Genomic DNA, 23,841 nt, shown 5'->3' with positions numbered 1-23,841 from the left:
ATATATATATATATATATATATATATATTTTCGGAAGTTCAAAAATTAAAAAATTCGAAAATTCGAAAAAAAAATTTCGAAAAAATAAATTCAAAAAAAAAAAATTCGAAAAAAAAAATTGCCTAGGCCTCCTCTTCTTTGGGTCTAACAACTTTCATAACAAATATATATGAAGAAGGAGTTTTGGGCTACCACTTAGAAAGGAAATGCCTCATTCATCAACTCCCTCGACCGGAGACTTGGGGGACTCCTACCATATGCTACTGCACCTTGATACTCAGAAGTCTCACGACCACTCAGTGACTTGGATTTTTCAAGTCTACAAACGAGAGGTTTTCCTCACTCAGGAAATTAAGGAAGCACTACCTCAACCTACATGCTTCACTCACAAAGCTTCAACATACAAGCTTCAACAAAAGGAAAAATTCAAAGAACTTAGTGAAGAAGGCCTTGATGTATTTAACATAATACGTTGAAATGAAGCAAAGCTTGTTTATTGATATATCTGATAAGTTACAAATATGTACATATACATGAATCAAAATAAACAAACAAGAGGGAGCCTTCACAAAGGTTGCTCAGGAGAAGTCTCAGCAGTCGGCAGAGCCCCAGAAAGAGGAGGCACCAGAAGGTGATTATTTGGAGCCTCAGTGCTAGGCAGAACCCCAGAAGGATAAGGCACCGAAGGTTGATCATTTGGAGCTTCATTACGCGGTACAGCCATAGAAGACGAAGGCAATAAATGCCTTTGGAACAAACCCACAAACCTCTGATGATCAAGTAAAATCTGATCATCAGATTCCTACAGCTGGTCGAGCTTCATCTTCATGTTTGTAGCATAGTCATGTGCGAGCCTGTGCAACTGTTTATTCTCATGCTTGAGCCCTCTGATCTCTTGTTTGAGACTTATCACTTCAGCTGCCAATGATTCAACTTGGCAGGTTCAAGCAAATAGGTGTTGGGCCATATTAGACACAGAATCTGCACACTGAACACTGAGAGCCAGAGAATCCTTAACAGCCAACTCATCAGACTGTTTAGAAAGTAGTCTGTTATCTTTGGCAGTGAGAAGGTTATTGGCCACCACTGCAGCGGTCATATCATTCTTCATCACAGAGTCCCCAACGGTAAGAGGACCAGTAGGGGATAAGAAGGATGAGTGCTATATGTTGTCTTAAGAAAGCATGGCTGCCTTTTCACCAAAGTTCAAGTCAAAACGACGGTTGGATGGGCCAGACATTCTCAGAAATGATGAAGGAGAAATGAGGTGCAATAAATCTTTAAGTAAGGGGAAAATTCCTACAAGCAATAACTCTCTGAATATAATTCTTGCACACAATTGGTGCCCTTATAAAAGAAAGGGCAATAGGGTCGTTGGTTCGAAAATCGAAGATGCACCACTCTCCAAATTTCAAAGAGGCACCACTTTCTATATGCAACATCAACTCCTCGGGTACCACAGATAACTTTGCCAAAAATCTCTGACAAAGTTTAGACACATAAATTTTGAAGGTCCAGCTACCATACTATTACCCACAAAGGTAAAGAAACAGCACCACTGCTTGATAACTAGAAAGTCCCAATATGTGTCAACCTCTGTGCTCTATGGCAAGGCAGACTGGCAAAAATGCCCAACCTTTACTCACATTTGAGAAAACACTCCCAACAAGATTGCTTGCTCAAAAATCGAAGAGGCACCGCTCTCCGAATCTCGAGAGCCAGACTCCCAACATGATTACGTGCTCAAAAATCGAAAAGGCACCGCCCTTCGAATCTCGAGAGCGAGACTCCCAATAGGATTACTTTCTCAAAAATCGAAGAGACACTACTCTCCGAATCTCAAGAGTCAAACTCCCAACATGATTGCTTTCTCAAAAATCGAAGAGGCACCGCTTTCCGAATCTCGAGAGCCAGACCCCCGACAGGATTACGTGCTCAAAAATCGAAGAGGCACCGCCCTCCGAATCTCGAGAGCCAGACTCTCAACAGGATTACTTTCTCAAAAATTGAATAGACACTGCTCTCCGAATCTCAAGAGTCAGACTCCTAACAGGGTTGCTTTCTTAAAAATCGAAGAGGCACCGTTCTCTGAATCTCAAGAGCCAGATCCCCGACAAGATTACTTGTTCGAAAACCAAAGAGGCATCACTCTCCGAACTTCGAGAGCCAGATTTCCTTGGACAAAGCTTGTCTGCAATCTTTACACGTAACATCAGCTTTCCAGATACCACAGACCACTTTTTCAAAGTGCTCTGACAAAGTTAAAACACGTGAAGCTTGCAGCTCCCACTACATTGCTATGACCAAGAAGGGTAAAGGAATAGCACTACTACTTGTTGTTAGGAAGACTCCTATATATGTCGACCTCCATCCTCCACAACCAGGTAGACCTTCAAATAAAAAAAATGCTCAACTTTTCTTCACATCCGAGAGGGCACTCTCAGCAGAGTTTCTCGAAATACTTAGCTTCTTTTCCTCCCGATAATACCTCTGCAAACAAGCCACACCAGAGCAAGAGTATCTCATATCATCAGGGTTAAAAGCAAGAGTATCCCATATCATTCTTTTTCCCTGTATTTTCCTTTGTCTTTGTTCTTACCTGCAAGACAAGGAGAAGGAGAGCAATCAGTCAACACTTGGAATTAAGCTTCCAGTCAGGAACTGACTGCCTGGAACCCCTTACCTGATTACTTACCTGACATTGCTATCGAGTACTCATCTTCAACATCTTATGCTTCTAGGGAAGATACCGCATCTGCCTGAGGAATAGATAGGGTAAGTGAGAAGGATACAAGGAAGCATGTGGAGATAAGAGTAACAGAACACGTGCCGATACATCCATTACTTTGTCAACAACAAAAATATCCCATATCATCAAGGTCGAACGTACTCTAGATTCGATGGACTTGTTTTGACCCTCCAATTCTTGAGTTAGCCTTATACTCTGGAGGAAACCAGAAAACCCTCCAGCCCAGTTTAAGAATAAGCCTATGGAAAGTTACTTCTTCAAAAGCAAAACTATCTCATATCATATCTTCTCCATTTGCTTCTCCTTATCCTTGTTGCTGTTTACGACACAAGGAGAAAGAGAACAATCAACTGGAAGCCGAAGTCGAAACTCCGATCTAGGTTGCTTGCTTGGAAGTCTGATTGCTTACCTTGTCTGTTACCTCTTTCGGCAAATCTCCTAGCTCGGTGACTTGGGGGAGTCCTACTATAGGGTTCATATCGCACTGAACCAAGCCCAAAACTACAAGTAAGCTTCAAGTGAAATTGATACATTACCTTGTGCATCTTCATCGGTTAAAGATACCACCCTTGGATGGAGGAAAAGTACTTCCAGAGAAGATGTCACATTTACGTATGAGACAGATAAGGCAAGTGAAAATGATACCACACTTCGGTACTTAGAAGTTTCGTGATTACTCAATGGCTTAGATCTTGCAAGTCCCCAACCGAGGAGCTTCCCTCACTCGGGAACTTAGGGGAGCACTGTTTGTACCATACTTGACCAATCCCGAAACTACTGAGCACGGGTCAACGTTATACCGTCAAGGACTCATAATAGTTTCCCTCAAACTAGGTGGCCAATCATAGCGCGACACGTGTCGACATCAGAAGCCAATCATAGCGCGACACGTGTCAACATCAGAAGCCAATCACAACACGACACGTGTCAATGTCAGAATGAAATAAAAACTCTTTTCTATAAATAGAGATCATTCTCTCACAATATTTCCAAATGTCATTTGTACTAAATCATTCACTAGTACTCACTAAAGGAGAGCTTGAACCTATGTACTTGTGTAAACCCTTCACAATTAATGAGAACTCCTCCACTCCGTGGACGTAGCCAATCTGGGTGAACCACGTACATCTTGTGTTTGCTTCCCTGTCCTTATCTATTTACATACTTATCCATACTAGTGACCGGAGCAATCTAGCGAAGGTCACAAACTTAACACTTTCTGTTGTACCAAAGTCCTCACTGATTTTGTGCATCAACAAGTATTATGTTTTTCATTTGATTATTTATTGGTTTAAAATATATTTTCCTTAACAGGTAATGAGTCAGGTCATATTATCTGTTAATATTATCGGGTCAGGTCATTTTATCCGTTTATTTTAACAGGTGTTACACGACACAACCCGTTAAGATATCGGGGATGACACGAAAACGATACGAACACAGAAAACACGACATGAATGCTAGGTCTAAACTACCCTCACCAGATTTGGAGACAATTAGAATATATGATTCAGTTACATTTTCAGTTATGATGCTAAAATTACCGCCTCAACGTCTCAAAACTCAATAGAGAATTGTTCATACATAGTTACAAGAATATTTTTTCATTGATAATAATAGGAAACGTTGCACAATAATGCATCGCCCGACCGACAGAAATAAGTATGAGAAATTACAGGTATATGATTATCAAAATCTGTAACTTTCACGATTATAGAAATGGCACATCTGTGTCTCAGACAGGCTGTATTGCTACCCCTATTATCTTAGCATAAATCATTTTAGAAATACCAGGTTGCTCTTATAGAAACGTCAAGGTCCTTACTAGAACAAAACGTAAGATCAAGGACCTACCAACACGTGAGAAAGAAATGTCAATTCTCTGTCCATTTCAATTTAAATATTGATGATGTAAGAGAAGGGAAAATAATTGGATCCTCCTCAGTTGTAATTTACAGTTGACACAAATGCATAAAGTACTGGACTTTAACTAGAAGTAGCACAACTCTTTACTATAAATCACATTAATTGGTACCGTTCTGAAACATATGCCAAAGCAAAGTGCAAATTAACCAAATGCAAAGAGGTGATCACATTCTCTTTGCACTTGGGATATTGCACAACGACTTGAGATGATGGCGTCGTGGGACAGTTGGGTCGAAGAGGGTCCTTAGAAACTCGAACGCCTGCAACTCATTAGGTCTATCAGACCCATTTAACTCCATAGAACCCAAGATGATACCTAAAAACCTGTCGATGAAGATGAATTCGAGGTGTACAATGAGATTCAGCCGTGGGATCGATCATCTGTGGAGGTTCACATTCCAGAACCCACGTTCCAAAAGTGGGTCAATGAAATTCCCAGTTCCGGTATATATGCATGCGTGCATGCATGGTTCAGTTCAAATCAATTTATTTCAAATTTTTTAGGTTAAGATTATGAACTATTTACAATTACCCTTTTCTGCTGGAATTAATTTATAGGAGATGAGTTGGAGGAAGGCACGCACAAGTTCAAAAAGCTACTAATATTTTCTGGAAATGACTATTTGGGTTTGAGTTCACATCTTGCTATTCGAAATGCTGTTGCTAAGGTATATGTGTGTGTGTGTGTGTGTATAGTGATTAGATTTGTATGTATCTTGAATTAACCATGCATGTTGTAATTAAAATTTTAAATGCAAACCGTGATTCCTAGGCAGCCTTTGAACATAGAATGGGACCAAGGGGTTCTGCTTTAGCCTGTGGATATGTTGATGCACAAAACCGGAGGTCTTGGAACAACGTAAATCCGACCATGAATCTGCAAGAAAGTAAATAACACAAGATGTATCGTGGTTCACCCCAATGTTTGGGCTACGTCCACACTGATTATTGTATTTCTCTGAGAAGTGAGGGGAGTGAGGGAGAGAGCTTCTGAGGGTGAGAGAACTCTTCCCATGGCCTAAGAAATGGCCTCCCCTAATTGTGTGGGTGAGGAGTCCTTTTATAGAATAAGGGCTTCTCACTTATTACATATTTGCCCCTTCCTTTATTACATAATTACATTTAAGTCCCCCGAATATTTGTACGAGATCTGAATACTGAGGCCCTAAGTATGGTATAAACAGTAGTCCCCTAAGTCTTCATTCAAGAGAATCTTTTGGTTGGAGACTTGAAATTCAGTCCATGTGTGGGCCGAAGTAACTAGATGTTGTCTTGAATTGATGCTCGATATGAGGCGGTGCTCAATCTAAAATGATGCTCAACTAGAAATAGCACATACTGTGAGGCTACTCGGCTCGTGGCTTATGTTGCCTTGGTTAGCTCGGCTTGTAGCGTTGAAGGTAAGGGAGTCCCTTTTACAGAATAAGGGCTCGCTTCTCAATACATGAATGATGGGCTAGAGTTGATGCTCGCGGCGAGGCGGTTGCTCACCAGGCGGCGATGCTCTCTAATGATGGTGAGGGAGTCCCTTTTTAGAATAAAGGCTCGCTCCTCAGTACATGAATAATGGGTTAGGAGTGATGCTCGTTGCGAGGTGATTGCTCAGCTGGCGGCGATGCTCTCTATTGAAGGTGAGGGAGTCCTTTTTATAAAACAAGGGCTCGCTCCTTAGTACATGAATAATGAGTGCTCTCTAATGAAAGTGAGGGAGTCCCTTTTATAGAATAAGGGCTCGCTCCTCAGTACATGAATAATGGGTGCTCTCTAATGAAAGTGATGAAGTTCCTTTTATAGAATAAGGGCTCGCTCCTCAGTACATAAATAATGAGCTAAGTCCCCCAAGTATTTTTCATGAGGCCCAGTTGAGGCCCAATATATGGTACATAGTGTAGTCCCCCAAGTCTTCGGTCAATAGATTCTGTTGGCTGGAGACTTCAAATTGAATCCATGTATGGGCCCAAGTGGCGGTTGTTCGGATGCAGTATTTGTATACCCTGCCCTGAAGCTTTGTAGGTGAAGTTTTGCACCACTGCTTAATAACTGGAAAGTCCCTATGTGTGTCAACCTCCGTGCTCTATGGTAAGGCAGACTGGCAAAAATGCCCAACCTTTACTCACATTTAAGAAAACACTCCCAACAGGATTGCTTGCTCAAAAATCGAAGAGGCACAGCTCTCTGAATCTCGAGAGCCAGACTCCCAACATGATTGTTTTCTCAAAAATCGAAGAGGCACCGCTCTCCGAATCTCGAGAGCCAAACTCCCACCAGGATTGCTTTCTCAAAAATCGAACAGGCACTGCTATCCGACTCTCCAAAGCCAGACTCACAACAGGATTGCTTTCTCAAAAATCGAAGAGGCACCGCTCTCCGAATCTCGAGAGCCAGACTCCAACAGGATTGCTTTCTCAAAAATCGAAGAGGCACTACTCTCCGAATCTCAAGAGTCAGACTCCCACCAGGATTGCTTTCTCAAAAATCGAAGAGGCACCATTCTCTGAATCTTGAAAGCCAAATCCCCGACAAGATTGCTTGTTCGAAAACCGAAGAGGCACCGCGCTCCGAACTTCGAGAGCCAGATTTCCTTGGATAAAGCTTGTCTGCAATCTTCACACGCAACATCAGCTTTCCATATACCATAAACCACTTTTTCAAAGTGCTCTGACAAAGTTAAAACACGTGAAACTTGCAGCTCCCACTACATTGCTATGACCAAGAAGGGTAAATGAATAGCACTACTACTTGTTGTTAGGGAGACTTTTATATATGTCGACCTCTATCCTCCATAACCAGGCCGACCTGCAAATAAAAAAAAATGCTCAACTTTTCTTCACATCCGAGAGGGTATTCTTAGCAGAGTCTCTCGAAATACTCAGCTTCTTTTCCTCTCAATAATACCTCTACAAACAAGCCACACCAGAGCAAGAGTATCTCATATCAACAGGGTTAAAAGCAAGAATATCCCATATCATGCTTTTTTCCCTATCTTTTCCTTTAACCTTGTTCTTACCTGCAAGACAAGGAGAAAAAGAGCAATCAGTCAGCACTTGGAATCAAGCTTCCAGTCAGGAACTGCTGCCTGGAACCCCTTGCCTGATTACTTACCTGGCATTGCTCGAGTACTCATCTTCAACATCTTATGCTTCCAGAGAAGATACCACTTCTGCCTGAGGAACAGATAGGGCAAGTGAGAAAGATACAAGGAAGCATGTGAAGACAAACGTAACAGAACACGTGCCGATACATCCACTACTTTGTCAACAGCAAAAGTATCTCATATCATCAGGGTCGAACGTACTCTAAATTTGATGGACTTGTGTTGACCCTCAAATTATTGAGTTGGCCTTATACTCTGGAGGAAACCAGAAAACCCTCCAGCCCAGTTCAAGAATAAGCCTGTGGAAAGTTACTTCTTCAAAAGCAAAAGTATCTCATATCATCTCTTCTCCATTTGCTTCTCCTTATCCTTGTTGTTGTTTATGACACAAGGAGAAGGAGAACAATCAACCGGAAACCGAAGTCGAACCTCTGATCCAGGTTTCTTGCTTGGAAGTCTGATTACTTACCTTGTCTGTTACCTCCTTCGGCAAATCTCTTAGCTTGGCGACTTGAGGGACTCCTACTATAGGGTTTGTACCACACTTGACCAAGCCCGAAACTACAAGTAAGCTTCATGTAAAATTGATACATTACCTTGTGCATCTTTATCGATTAAAAATACCACCCCTAGATGGAGGAAAAGTACTTCCAGAGAAGATGCCACATCTACATATGAGAGAGATAAGGCAAGTGAAAATGATACCACACTTCGGTACTTAGAAGTTTCGTGATTACTCAATGGCTTGGATCTTGCAAGTCCCCAACCGAGGAGCTTCCTTCACTCGGGAACTTAGGGGAGCACTGTTTATACCATACTTGACCAATCCTGAAACTACTGAGCACTGGTCTGTTGGAAATGTGCCCTAAAGACAATCATATGATGATACTTTACGGACATTTTACATGTTAAACTAATCTAGTTTAACTATAAAGGGCAAAGATTATTGTTTGAGCCGTCTCATATAAATGTTATATGCTTAAACGATAAAGTCCAAGGAATATGTGATTGGAAGAATGTAATCTAATGAAGTTAGATTCATGAGACCATTCTTTCGTAGACACATCCTAAATGTTCCTGATCATAGGATTGCCAATTGGGCATTGACAGTCCGTCAAGATCGGTACGTGCTATGTCTTCTCTCAGGGAGAGTGACTAGTCTCGAGTCATTGGTGTGTGTGACATCAAGACAAGTACGTAGGTGCTCAGTAGAGAATGAGTTCACTGAACGTGATCAACGAAGAGTTCTCATACTCATGTCACATGAGAACTCATGTTTGGGATAATGCAAATTAGTCCTTTGACCTGAGGCATCACAGTTGTCTTGTGGTTAAGTCCTTGATCTTTGATTATGTCAAAGTCACCCCATCGGGGTGTCCACGGCATCGTTGGGGTTAAGCCACTTAGCCATGGAGGCAAGTGAATGCGCAACAAGGGATCTCTAACCTTCAAACTGTTTGAGGGAGAATACTCTATGATATGATTTAGAATATCTGGCCAGAGTATGAATGAGATTTAGAAAAGTCGTTCTAAATCACATTCAAGGAAATCATATAAGCACACGAATCACATTGGATAGTAGACATGAATAAATAAACTATCAAACCAAACAATGTGGTCAGGAGTATTAGATTAGAGAAAGACCGTATTGCATTTGTAATCCCAAACTGAATAGGTTTTCTCTACCTCTTCTGATTAGCTTGGGTAACCATGATATGCTGCAAGGTGTCACTCATGGTTTGTGGAAGCCCTAAACGTGTGTAATCACTAAAGGGAGAATTGAAAGTAAGTTTCAATTCACAATCGATTTAAAATGGTTTTAATCGCCCACTGCCTCGCTAAAAGGAACCTAATGGATCGCACACCGTGTAAGGTGGAGATTGAAGAAACAATGGAGATGAGTAAGAATGATTAAATGGTTTAATCATTAATTTATGGCAAGGATTAATTAATATGTTAATTAATCAAACGAATAAGTTCGTTGAAGACCTCGGGATAGGTTTTGGACCTTAAGGCCCAATGGGCTTCGAACGTCAAGCCCATTGACTTAAGTTGTATGACAACTTAATGAATAATGATTCACTAAGACCCAAAAGCCCAAACAACACCCCATGGCCGGCCATTTAGAGGAAGGGTAGTGAACTTGCTTTAATTACAAGTTTGCCACTCAAATGAATAAAGGTATAAATATGACTTTATAGCCTTTTATTCATTAGGGTTTCTTTTAGAGAAAATTGGTGAGAACTTGTCTCTCCATTTTCTCTCTAGGAGGCCGGCCCCTTGGGGGGTGCATCTTGCAATCCCACTACTCCAAGGTCACTCATTTCTTCTCCAATCTCTCCTTGGTGAAGAGACTTAGAGGTTCCCTACTTTGGGAACTTGGAGAAACCTATTCTTCCATCCAAAAATATAGATTTAAGATGCAAGGAATGAAGGCCCTCTCTTTGGGTGATTAGCCTTTGCTTATGAAAAGAGGAATCTACAAAGGTATAAATCTCAACTCACTTTGTTTTGAGTTGATTAATGGTTCACCAATCTACTAGGCTTTGAATTTCTTGGTTAATGTTTTGTTTTTAAGTGCATGCTAGCATGATTCCGCCTTTAATTGTTAATTGCATGCTATATGATGTTGCTTAAATGAACATGTTTTCACAAAATATTCCTTCACGGTCAACGTTATACCGTCAAGGACCCAGAAGAGTTTCCCTCCAACCAGGAGGCCAATCACAGCGCGACAAATGTCGACATCAGAAACCAATCATAGCGCGACACGTGTCAACATCAGAAGCCAATCACAACACGACATGTATTAATGTAAGAATGAAACTAGAAACTCTCTTCAATAAATAGAGATCATTCTCTCACAATATTTCCTAATGTCATTTGTACTAAATCATTCACTAGTACTCACAAAAGGAGAGCTTGAACCTATGTACTTGTGTAAACCCTTCGTAATTAATAAGAACTCCTCTACTCCGTGGACGTAGCCAATCTGGGTGAACCACGTACATCTTGTGTTTGCTTCCCTGTCTCTATCCATTTACATACTTATCCATACTAGTGACCTGAGCAATCTAGTGAAGGTCACAAACTTAACACTTTCTGTTGTACCAAAGTCTTCACTGATTTTTGTATTTCTCTGAGAAGTGAGGGGAGTGAGGGAGAGAGCTTCTGAGGGTGAGATAACTCTTCCTATGGCCTAAGAAATGGCCTCCCCTAATTGTAAGGGTGAGGAGTCCTTTTATAAAATAAGGGCTCCTCACTTATTACATATTTGCCTCTTCCTTTATTACATAATTACATTTAAGTCCCCCAAGTGTTTGTACGAGATCTGAATACGGAGGCCCTAAGTATGGTATAAACAGGATATACCATTTACCATAGGAGACTGGAGTCATGCCTGGCAAACCTAAAGAAAAAAAGAGGTATGATTTACTCTAGATTTATATCATACTAGAAATATCATACATACTATGCGTGCGAGGTAATTACTGTTGGAGGTATAATTTAGGGGCTTTGAGATCCAGGTCCAAAATAATCATAGAGTGTTTTTAGGAGTGAGTCCAGTTATTTAATTAAATGTATTTATTTCTTTTATACTCATTGACACACCCCGACCCAGGATGTCCACTAGGACTCCAAATCGAGCTGTGCTGGCCGACACCTGGAGGGTGACGAAGCCATAAAGTATGAAGATGTGGAAAAATGTGAATAAATTTAAACCTAAGAGTGCCTAAATACCAGAGTGCGCTGGTGAGCGGGAAGGAACCCACTTCACACGCAACGTTATATCATAAGTAAGTACAGTAGAAGGGATTAAGAATCGTACCCCTGAAAGAATCTCCAATAATAAGAATCGCCACGAATCTTCAATGATAAGAAAGCTCAGCTAATAAAAAATGGAGGGTGAAAACAAAACAAGGGTGAGTGGCCTTGGAGATAAAAGTTTAGTAGAACCATATAAAACATTATAACCCTTCGATACAACAATTGTATAGTTTCCAAAAAGTTCATAAATATACTACAACACAGCATCTCATCAGCAATATCAATAATCATGTGATTAACAACCCATACTAGTACGCAAGTCGGAGTCACTTATGGTGACTTGTACGACTGTACCTATATCTCATCAATCGATGTTAACTTATAAGTCGGAATCACCTATAGTGACCTGTACGACTTACCCATATTTCATCAATATGTTAGCTCATCACATATCGTATCACATATGCTAGTTCATCACATATGCTAGCTCATCACATATTTCATCACATATGCTAGCTCATCGCATATCGTATCACATATACTAGCTCATAAGTCGAAGTCACCTCTAGTGACCTGTATGACTATAATCATATATCATCAATCAATGCTAGCTCATAAGTCAGAAGTCACCTCTAGTGACCTGTACGACATATTCATATCTCATTAATCAATCTAGCCGGAGTCACCTATAATGACCTATATGGAATATTCATATCTCATCAATCAATCTAGCCGGAGTCACCTATAGTGACCTATACGGCATAATCATATATCATCAATCAATCTAGTCAGAGTCACCTATAGTGACCTATACGACATAATCATATATCATTAATCAATCTAGCCGGAGTCACCTATAGTGACCTATACAGCATTACGCCTGCACACGAGTCGAAACCACTATAGTGGTCTGTACGACAGGACTGGGTGTAAATGAATACGCTCAAGTGCTACGATCACGTGAAGAGTCACCTACGAGTCAGAACCACCTATAGTGGTTTGTACGACAGGCCTGTGCATCTATCTTGAATTCAAGGTGAGCGTATGGTGCGGGAGGTGAACATTACGTGAAGGACTGTGCCCTGGCCATAGGCGGAAGCACTAACACCGGGGTGCAGGTTTAAAAGCTTTAAATGCATCTAATACAACATGTATGATTCATAAGCAACCTGTACGACAATGCCGGAGTTGCCTATTATTGCAACCTGTACGACAATGTCAGAGTTGCTTAAAAAACATAAATGTAGTCATACCATAACCCCATTAATTCAACTAATACCGTATGTTTACCTGAACTTACTTGAACTTACCTGTGAGTCCTGCGTTCACCTTTGCACTTCGAAGCATTCACAATAATTATGTGCAAGGAATATACAGATGGAAATACCAGGATGTAAGTCTAAATTCAACATATCATAATATTTCCAGATATATAAACATATAAACAAATGGTCTATAATGCATAAATTGTAATGCCCCATTCCCAAACTAGGCTATTGTCTCGATTATTCATTCTCATTTATTATATGGCTGCATCTAACGTCTCGTTAGACTGCCTACGTACCCTAAACCGAGATCAAGCCATTCGTAGTTTGCAATAGTATTTCAAAGCATTCACAGTAATCATAAGCAATAATCAATTTATAAACATTTATGTAATTGTTAATAATATATATATATATATAATATACAGTAGAAAGGAAAAGACCCACTCACCTTAGATCCGTGCCACGACTCCCTAGCACGCATGTCGAGACATCACGAACCATCGTCGCCTATGACCAATTATCAAATCACATCTCAGAGTTTGTACCGATAAAATACACAATTTACATAAAACACATCCCTACGTATTTCAATTTGGAAGATCTGCATCACGGATTTCTGATCCATTTCTTCTAAAGATCCATATTATACCTCTAGAACAACATCCTAAAGTCCCGCCAATTGCCAAAACTAAGTGGCGGTTAACCTTTTATTTCATGAACTTACAAATTCAATTCGGGAAGATCCATATAGCGGATTCCCGATCCGTAAGTTCCTATGGTCCTCAAATATTACGTACTAAAACATATTAAAATTTGGTGACGATCCAACAGTCGGATCATCGATTCATACAATGACGTATTAATGTATAGTAGAGAATTTAGGTTCCAACAATCAACCTACGACATTCAAATATCAAAACTGAATTCAAGACATTTAACATAGCATAAAAATAGTATTGGCGGCCCATTGGCCGCTTGCCGCTGCACGCGCCGCCGAGGGTGGCGGTCGGCCGTCCTGACTCGCTGGAAAATTCAATTATTTCCAAAAATTACCAAAATTTACAGGAATGAAGATCTCAAAGAGAGGAACAACCTTCATACCTACCACGAAGTCCAAAAGTGGACGGAAGATGGTCAATTTTGCCCATAAAGCTGATGGGTGCCTAAAACTTCCTAGTGTCGATTCGTCGTCTACGGTGGTCCAATGGGGTCAAGGTTGGTTGGGTTTTTCTCCTGGGATGATGGGCTACAAAGCCCAAGTGGTGGCATTACCCATCGCTTTGCCAATTCGCCGGAAAATTGAAAAGGGTGGCCGGAGCATTGTTGATTTTCATCGACTTTCGTGGCCTCAAACCGCCACATACCGTGGTTAATCAAGTTGGTTCTTGGGTGGGTTTTGTAAAGGGGAATGAGAGCTTCAAGATGGTCGTGGTGGTGTACGGACGGAAAACCCATGGGAAAGGCTCCCAGCTTTTCCCTTTTTTTTTTCTTCTTTCTCATTTCTGATTGGGCTGTTGCCCTTTTCTTCTTTTTCATCTAATTGGTCCTTCTTAATCTTTTAACTAACTCTCAATAACCAACTTCAAACATCCATAACTATATCGTTATAATCCGGACTTGCAAACTGTTTTTGCCTATGAGTTCGCACCAACGAGTACTACGAGGATACGCTAAAAGAATAAGTCATACGTCTCTCTAGATGTTGGTCAACGGTAGTCAAAATCTTTGCCTCTAGGGCATTTTCGTAAATTCACGCTTTTAAAATTAATAAAAACGTAAAATTTGGAACGGGTTGTCACACTCATTTAATGTTTTCTAAAAATATTAAAAATCAATTAAAATCTTTTAATATTATGCATTTTCCAACTCCAAAATATCTAATTAATATCTTATAACAAAAAAACTAATATACTAACATAAATCTATCTGCAAAACATTCTACTCTAACTCAAGTAGCAAATTTATGAATGTATATTATACCTATAAGTGAGATATGAAACCTAACTAAAAGGTTGAAAAAACATAATATACCTACAAGCAAGACACATTAATTTGTGACAGGTTGACTATGAAAAAAAACCTATTGTCACATCCCGGCCCGGGGTGGACCACTTCCCGGGCCCGCTCCACCACCGTAGCACGATATTGTCCGCTTTGGGCCCCGACCATGACCTCACGGTTTTGTTTCTGGGAACTCACGAGCAACTTCCCAATGGGTCATCCATCCTAGGAGTGCTTTAGCCCCCTTCTCACTTAACTTCGGAGTTCCTACGGAACCCGAAGCCAGTGAGCTCCCAAAATGCCTCGTGCTAAGTAGGGATGGGAATACACATTTAAAGATCACTCCCCTGGGCGATGTGGGATGTCACAATCCACCCCTCTTAGGGGCCCGACGTCCTCGTCGGCACACTCGCGGCCAGGGTTAGGCTCTGATACCAATTGTCACATCCCAGCCCGAGGTGGACCACTTCCCGGGCCCGCTCCATCACCGTAGCACGATATTGTCCGCTTTGGGCCCCGACCATGCCCTCACGGTTTTGTTTCTGGGAACTCACGAGCAACTTCCTAGTGGGTCACCCATCCTGGGAGTGCTCTAGCCCCCTTCTCGCTTAACTTCGGAGTTCCTACGGAACCCGAAGCCAGTGAGCTCCCAAAAGGCCTCGTGCTAAGTAGGGATGGGAATACACATTTAAGGATCACTCCCCTGGGCGATGTGGGATGTCACACCTATCATATAAGTAGATAAATACAATTAACTTGTAATATAGGTTGATTATAAAAATTAAAATGAAATCTATAAATAGGATAAAGCAAGTGGAAGAACAAGAAATAACAAATAAATAAATAAAAAGAAATAATCAAAGAGATAATTAGGAAGAAATTTGATTTTTACAATAAATTTTTTCATTGAAGAGATAATTATTTATAATTAAATAATTAAATTTAAGGAATTTGACTTATTTTAATAAATTGGATTATTCCTACTATTGACTCAAAAAATTGGACTTATATCAATCTCTATATTTATTCTTTTATTTATATAATATATTTTAAAGGGTGAATTAATAATTTGATATCAAACTTGTTATTTACAAAAGGGGTGTGCTATCCACATACCTCTTTTTACTTCATACACACCATCTTAATTTGCGGTCGTCGGATTGACTGAATTAAAGAAGATCAAATGATAGAAATTAACAAGAAGTGTGTGAGAAGCAAAAAGGGGTTTGTGAATAGCACACTCCTTTACAAAATTCGAACATAAAACCTCTCACTTACAATTGAAGATACCACGTAGAAACTACTTCTTTCACTACTTTCACTTCTTTAAGTGGACGATGTTATTCATTCCATGCCTTTTACAGTTAATAATTTTTCAGTGTATCCAGAGCACAATCACGTGACATTATTATTCAACTCAAATTATAACACGCATATTTTGTATATACTCTAAAAGTGAGACATATAAACCATATCATTTCGGTACTTTTGTGTTATAACACGTAAAATAGTACACAAGGTCTTTCACCATTTGTCATTCATGATTTATCACTCATTCTGGTTTTAGGTATCTGAGTTTTTATTTGAAACCCTTGGACTGTTGTTTGGAGGTCTAAAGTATTTGCTCTATGATTTGTTTGAATTCTCTTCTATCTATATGTGTTTTAGCTGAAAACTGATGCAATCCTGTTTAACTTTCCATCCACTGTACTTGTAGGATTGTCCTCTTTGTCCTACAGGATGTGCTGCCAATGTAAATGTAGCCTTGATGGCAGCTTTGGGATCTCTTGGCTCTTTCTTGGCTGCAAAAAAATCAGCTTCACCAGATGAAAAGATTGCCATTTTTTCTGACGAATTGAACCATGTGTCGATAATCGATGGTGACATGGCTCACCTTAATGCATTGTTGTACGTCTTAGTTAAGCTTTTGTTTCAATCCTTCTGTATGCCACTGTTTATGGGATCGATACATAATACATTTGTGCTTTGACATGCAGATCAAGTTGAACAATGAGGAAGAAAGTAGTCGTGACTGATAGGTACGCAAGTCATATGCTCTTTTACAATTCTACGTACTTTCTATATTTTAGTTCGAATCAGTTTCATCTTTATATGAGACCAAATAAAAAAAACATCAATCTTTTATATATATAAAGTCTCTTATGTTTTCTGTTATCTTTTCTATAACTTATTAAAATTATGGTCGACTACAGCGTGTTTAGTATGGATGGAGACTTTGCACCAATGGCTGAGCTTGTGAAGCTACGTAAACAGCATCACTTTCTGTTTGTTAACGATCCGAACTGTCTACTTGAAAAGTTGGACCTCATAAATCATTCTTGCAAAGTATTAGCCAAATTGGAAATGTTTAAGACATCTAATTGAGTTCAAAGAAATTAACGAATACTTTGTTATATAAGAAACAATGAAATTTTATCTTCATAATTAAATAGATAAATGGTTTCGGATTGAATTGAATTTTTGTAAAGATGATCTATGAAACGAGACTTACAAAATAGACTGTTCGGATCATTGAAGTTCGATATACAGTGGGTCCTACACCTAATCCCCATTAAAAAAACATGAGAATCCCTTTGCATAAAGGGCCTACACACACTTTCTATTCCTTAAATTAATCAAGTCACCGGTACTGAAAAGCTTATATAGTTGCTGGTCCGACCTTGATATGTAATGCTGTGTGACAATAAGATAGAAATCAAACTATAATCTGACAAATTAGAAAATTCGAATTCACCAAAAAAGCATGAGAAAAGTCGAATAACCCTAACACCAATCGTTTTATAGTGCATCTCAATCCTAGGCTTGCTAGGAATCCTAATGAGAAACAAAATACTAAAATAAAAATACAAATAGATCATTACAACTTAAAATGTTGTTGCAACCTTGTAAATTAATGTGGAAATTCGGCTTTAAATGCCATGTGTTAACGTCATTCTCTCAAATGACGGGTTATGGGACTAAAGAGAGAGGATCCTCGCCGGATTTTCTTTGTCAGGATTCTAGGGATCCTCAAACCACATCCGTTCATCATACATCGTGCGGTCATAAATCATTGTAAATTTTTTTATTTAAAATTGAATATAAACAATACTTGACAAAAATTGGCCGCACGATGTAATATGAACGGATATGATTTGAGGATCCGGTGAGGATCCTCACTCGGAACTAAATTGTTGCTTAGAAACTAGATCTACAACACATGGACTTAATTGTTGTCGGATTTGTCTTTTATGTCCATTCTATTCTACATCATTTCAAGGGCTAGTTTGAGATTGTAGTACTTTAAGAAAGAAAAAACAATTTATTAAACAATTTGGAACATCAAATGTGTTTGGTAAAACAAAAAAAAGTGGTTTAAAAAAAAAAAAAAAAACTGTTGTCAATGACCATAAAAAAAATCATAGGAAAGCAGAAGTACTGTCTACCATGCTTCTAAAAAAAAGTGTTTATTTTTCAAAGCATAGTAATCAATGTCCATTTAATGAAATTTTCAAATGGCAAGTACATCCCAACATATTTACAAAATTACAATCATTGCCTCTACATTATTCTCTGACAATTATTATATCACATTAAATATCATATCATTTTTAGTCATTTCACATATTTACATCAATTTATATAAAAGTTTACCAAACACTCAAACCCTATTTTTTGCTAAACGCACTTTTACCAAATAAATAAATAAATAAATAAAAATAAAAAAAGTTTACCAAACACTCAATAACTTTTATTCTCATAGCCTAGCAAAAATAGTTTTTTTTTTTTTTTTAAAGTACAACAATACCAAACTAGCCTTAGTAACAAATGGATACAAAACTTAGATAAGTAGATAGTCTTCAGGTTCTAGAGTATGGAAATGCAGGAATGAGGCGGTGTTTAATGGGGTGCAAACTCTTCCTCATATGGTTGTTGATCTTTGGCAACGATAGGTGGAGGAGTTTAGTGATGCTATGAGGGATATGGAGGGCGAGGGAGGGGAGCTTAGGATGGTTGGTATGGCTGGTGTGGGGAAGGATTTAGAGGAAAGGCCTGGGGGAGGGTACGGGATCAAGGGAGAGGCAGCATGTAAGGGTGGGAATGGAAGAGGGAATGGGGCATTGGCTGAAACCTCCTTTTGGGGTGCTGAAACTTAATTATGATGCAGCTTGGAGGAGAGACACGAAGGAGGGAGGAGTGGGGTAGGTACTTTGGGATTTCGCTGGGCTTCTTAAGCTTGCAGGAGGGGTGGGAGGGTTGCGGTTTGGGGATGTTTTGATGGCGGAGGCAGATGCAGTTTGCCAAGGCTTGGAGTGGATTGTAGGGAGTGATATTATGGGGGCTACTAGTCGGATGGTGGTTGAATCAGATTCCAAGGGTTTGATCCAGATGTTAAATAAAGAGATAGTGGCTAATGTGACTATAGAGATTTATCTCCAAGATATTTGGAGATTGGCAAGTTTATTCCAGTTGGTGAGGTTCTGCTTTACCCCTCATTATTGCAATCGTGCAACTCATTCGATAATGGCGTACATCGTTAAGCATGGTGGAAGATTTGGCTGGGATGATTTAGGGCCAGAGTTTTTGTTTAATGTTTTAGCAGAAGATGCACTTGTATCTGTTCGTATTTAAGTTAATATATTTCCTATCTTTTGACAAAAAAAAAAAAAAGATAAGTAGATTTAAAATAGGATTAAATACTTAAAACCCCTAATCTTTTAGTGTCATTAATTCCAAATTAATCTCAACCTTTTTAAACATTCCAAACAAGTACCCAACCTATTAAAAATGTCACATTCGTTAAACCCCAGTTAATTTTTCAAACATAGATTATATTCAACCCCACCAACTGGGTATATCATGGACAATATTAAAATTAGTTGCCTCAAAATCTAAATTTCAAACATAAATGATCTAATATATATGAAACCTAATGATCAAAGAAGTGTTGATTTGAATAGAACATGGACCTAAATTGAAATTACATCATGAGGGAAATCTCTTAACAAAGAAAAGGGTTAAGAATTCATATAGGGTCAAGAAGCTTGTTTCTGTTCATGTGATTTCCTGTTTCGCCGATTCTCGATTAGTAAAACTTCCAATTCTTCTTTGTGGACGATGAAGATGCATGATTGTAGCCACACCATGACAATCTATACTATTTCAGCAACCTCCATGACCTTTCTCCGATGTTGGCAGCTTGAGGTGTAGGGTGGAGTTGATGGTGTTGCGTTGGGTTTAGAGGTGATGGCCTGATGAGAGTGGTGGTAACTGGTAGTTCGTGGAGGCTAATGCTTCCATCACCTTCTATTGATTTTAGAAACAAAGTAAGCCTAGTTAATCTAATATATTTTTAACTAGGCTTAACGGATGTGACATTTTCAATAGATTAGGGACTTGTTTGGAATGTTTAAAAAGGTTAAGACTAATTTGGATTGACATTAAAATGTTGGGGGATTTTTGGTACTTAATTCTTTATTAAAATAACTAGATGCAATGTCACATCCCGGCCCGGGCCCCCACCACATCCCTGGCTCGACTTCACCGTAGCACGATATTGTCCGCTTTGGGCCCCAACCACACCCTCACGGTTTTGTTTCTGGAAACTCACACGATAACTTCCCAGTAGGTCACCCATGGGATTGATCTCGCGTAAACTCACTTAACTTCGGAGTTCTGACAGAACCCAAAGCCAGTGAGCTCCCAAAAGGCATCGTGCTAGGTAGAGATAGGAATATACATATAAGGCTTAGAGGATCCACTCCCCTGGGAGTTGTGGGATGTACAATTCACCCCCTTTAGGGGCACGACGTCCTCGTCGGCACACTTCTGGCCAGGGATTGGCTCTGATACCAAATTGTCACTTCCTGATCCTAGCCCCCACCACATCCCGAGCTCGACTCCACCGTAGCGCGATATTATCTGCTTTGGGCCCTAACTACGCCCTCGCGGTTTTGTTTCTGCGAACTCACACGAGAACTTCGCAGTGGGTCACCCATCATGGGATTGCTCTTGTGCGAACTCGCTTAACTTCGGAGTTCCAACGGAACCCGAAGCCAGTGAGCTCCCAAAAGGCCTCGTGCTAGGTAGGGATGAGAATATACATATAAGGCTTAGAGGATCCACTCCCCTGGACGATGTGGGATGTTACATACAATGCACTTAATGTAGATGAATAACTTGAAATGAGTTATTTGACAAATATTATTTAGTGATTTTGTAATGCTCACGTTGTGCATTTCAATCCTTTATCTTGATTGTTTTTTATCTTTATGCGCTAGAACTCAAATTTTCGATGCAATGCACTTAATGTAGATACTATAGCTTGTTCAAAATAAATAAGTAAAAATAAAAATATTAGCCCACCCCTTTGAAAAATCTTGGATCAACCCTTTTACATATGTCAGAATTGAAGTTCATAATATGAACTATCTATTGTTTAATTCTTCAAACATCATCCTTCCTAAAATTAAACAAATTTAAAACCACTAAAAAAATCTAATTACAGCCAATAAAAATAGACGAACATTGTATTTCAAGAACACAACCACTTAATTGAGTGATTTAATGATCTCAAACGTGAATGATTTTTTGTATAGATAAATTGTGAGGGAAAACTTTAAACCTCAATGGTTTGAATCATTGAAATATGGCAGAGAGGGGCACTACACGTATCTCTCAAATAAGTTTGTTTGAGGGAACCCTCCAATGAATCTTCATCTACAAACACAGGTCCATAGTATATATCAATTTATGTCTTGACATAACATACCAGGTTATAAGCAAGTTAACTAGAACAATGTGCTTCCTCGTTCTTGTGGTTTATTTTAAATTAGAATATCACTCGAATCAACAAAAACATGTCTCTGTAAAGCACTTATACTCATAAATGCGTATGCTAAAAGTGATTTATTATAAACACATTGAAATTCTTATTTTTATTATAAACACATTGAAATTCATTTGCCTTTAGTAAGCTAGTAGCATTAATATATAGCAATTTTTAAAGCTGTAGGTTGTCATGGTGGATTCGTTTTTGGTTTTTAGTTTTCATAATTTTACCATAAATAAATGAGAAATGAAGAAAAGTTGGAGGGAGGAAGAAGAAATGAGGAGAATATATGGACGAAGAAAAACATGGAAGTGTAAACGCTTAATTAATTAAAATTTGCTTTCATATTTTAGTTTTCATTTTATGCACCCTTCCATGTTCATTTCTTCCTCGTCATTCCCACCACTCTTCTTCGTCTTTACTTTCTTCAATATATATTGAAAACCAAATGGTTACCAAACAGACCTCAAGTTTCTAACAATAAAAATTGAAATTAAAACCTAAAACCATATACTCACCGAGCGGACCCTAAATTTCTGTGAAATGTGCTAAATAATACAGAGAAACCATGGTAGTTGATGACTTTCTGTTAAAGCTACTTTAGGCGTTCGTTGGAGTATTGGATTCTTGCATGCATGTTTGATAAATCAATTTGTATGTGAATAGTTATGAAATTGAGTTGAGCATTTTCTTATTACCATGAACAGTAAAAGGTGGAAGCAATTCATACAAACAAGGGGTTGCTCTTTCATATTTTCAACTACTAAACCAGTGCCAATTGCTGCTGCTGCCCATAGTAAATCATATATTCTTTTCTTGGAATTAATAGTTTTCTGAGGGTGATTTAATTGAATACGATCCATTTTAAACATGTCATACTTTTGATTAAACACAGAAGCTTGAGCTCTGCTCGACCTTGAGTTGTTATGTTGTGTAAGGAGTAATTTTTCCCCAAGTCAACGTAATATATATCAATCATGTCGGTGATCCATATTGTAATACGTGGATTAGCAACACTAGCTAGCATATGTGACCATTTGTTTTTCCTTCTCTATATTGGATTTGTTCGTCTAGAGGAATATCCAGTGAGGAGGTTCCCTGGCCAACGAGCACATAGCTCCCCGAGAGGTTGGTGCCGGTTGATATCGTCTATCGGGCTTCTGCTTATTGGCGGGCTGTAAGAGAATGACGGAGTTAATTCTGAAAGGTGCCTTTGTGGGGCCTTAGGTGTATGCCTTGAGGCTCACAATCAAAATTAACTTTAAGAATCCAGGTGTGCCATTGTCATCTTTAGCATGACAGATGTAAAACCGATGTTAAGTTTTATGGTGTGTATATATATATATATGCCCGAGTGACCCAGTTAGTTATGAAAGGTGCCTTTGTGGGGCCTTAGGTGTAGGCCTTGAGGCTTCCCGTCAAAACTAACCGAATACTTGAACACATCTTGGTTGTTTCATTATTGCATACGTATTACTCCCGTTATACGTTAATTACCCAAGCCCGCAGAGCAGAATGAAGTCAAATAGGTGCCTTTGTCAGGCCTTAGGTATAGGCCTTAAGGCTTCCTATCAGAGTTAATTCTATACTCAAGCATTCTGTGGGAATTATGATATAACAGAAGTAAAACTAGAGGATAAGCCAATTACTTACGCCCCAAGTAACTTCAGACTTCTGGTGATCAAAGATTGTCGTGGATGGGTTAAGTCCACTTAAAGTTCTTTTTATGCCTTGAGACTAAGGACTTTTAATTGGTCAATCTTGTCTGCCCGAATGGTTAGAATTTAGAAGTCTTTTAATCATAAACTGGCTAGCAATAACTTGGATGTAGATAGAAACATACATCTTAGTACTAGATCTATGAATGAAAGACAACAACAAAGGAGGTCGGGCAAGGCTGATCGTCTTGCAACTTCCTCTCTTTGTGATTTACAGAGTGTTCGAATGCTAGAAGGGGAGATTGGACGATGAATCTATATGAGGTGATCGATACTACAACAAGATTTAAACAAGGTAGCAGAGCTTTTACAAAGGATTTCTAGTGAAGGTTGATCCCGAAAGGGATGAAGACTAGGGGCTGACTACAGCTTCGTGAAGTCAAATCTGGTTTGAGCAGAGTTTGTGCTTGTATTTATTTGTTTGATTGAGTGTCCTTGTCTCTGATTTTTCTTCCTCCTTTTATAGACGATTTGGCTTGGTTGTC

General features: G+C 39.2%; 1 pseudogene; it reads left to right on the top strand.

Moving 5' to 3' along the window:
- Positions 1–3,117: 3,117 nt before the first annotated feature.
- On the top strand, positions 3,118–19,438 carry LOC126595405 (8-amino-7-oxononanoate synthase-like; annotated as a pseudogene).
- The last annotated feature ends 4,403 nt before the right edge of the window (positions 19,439–23,841 follow it).

Source organism: Malus sylvestris, chromosome 13, assembly GCF_916048215.2.
Source record: "Malus sylvestris chromosome 13, drMalSylv7.2, whole genome shotgun sequence".
Lineage (NCBI taxonomy): Eukaryota > Viridiplantae > Streptophyta > Magnoliopsida > Rosales > Rosaceae > Malus > Malus sylvestris.
The sequence above is the reverse complement of the archived record's forward strand: the minus strand, read 5'-3'. Positions and strand labels throughout refer to the sequence as shown.